This window comes from Sinocyclocheilus anshuiensis, unplaced genomic scaffold (assembly GCF_001515605.1).
Source record: "Sinocyclocheilus anshuiensis isolate Anshui unplaced genomic scaffold, SAMN03320099.WGS_v1.1 scaffold444, whole genome shotgun sequence".
Classification (NCBI taxonomy): Eukaryota; Metazoa; Chordata; class Actinopteri; order Cypriniformes; family Cyprinidae; genus Sinocyclocheilus; species Sinocyclocheilus anshuiensis.
This window is the reverse complement of record NW_015555739.1, coordinates 375,249-375,517: the sequence shown is the minus strand read 5'-3', so window position 1 is coordinate 375,517 and position 269 is coordinate 375,249. Positions and strand designations below refer to the sequence as shown.

At 27.1% G+C, this 269-nt stretch overlaps 1 protein-coding gene across 1 annotated transcript in view; it reads left to right on the top strand.

The window, feature by feature from the left end:
• ccdc171 (coiled-coil domain containing 171) overlaps positions 1-269 on the top strand; it is a 29,804-nt gene that overhangs the window by 3,949 nt on the left and 25,586 nt on the right. The window lies entirely within an intron of this gene.

The following is a 269-nucleotide window of genomic DNA, read 5'->3' as shown; positions in this document are numbered from 1 at the left end:
TTTTCATGTTTTAAATCATTTCAAATATCAGTATTCAACGTTTTATGTTTAATATATCAAAACATTATTTATGCATCTGTAATTGCAGGTTAAACGCATTCATGTCTTGCATTAAACAAAATACATGCGTGTAAATACATCTAAATGCCACTTCAGATGCAGCTTCTGTGTTGATTTAATTTGCTTGGTAATGTCTTATATGTCTTATTATTCTAATTCCCTGATTAAATGTAAGAATTTGACTCAAAAGATAATGGAAAAAAAATGGA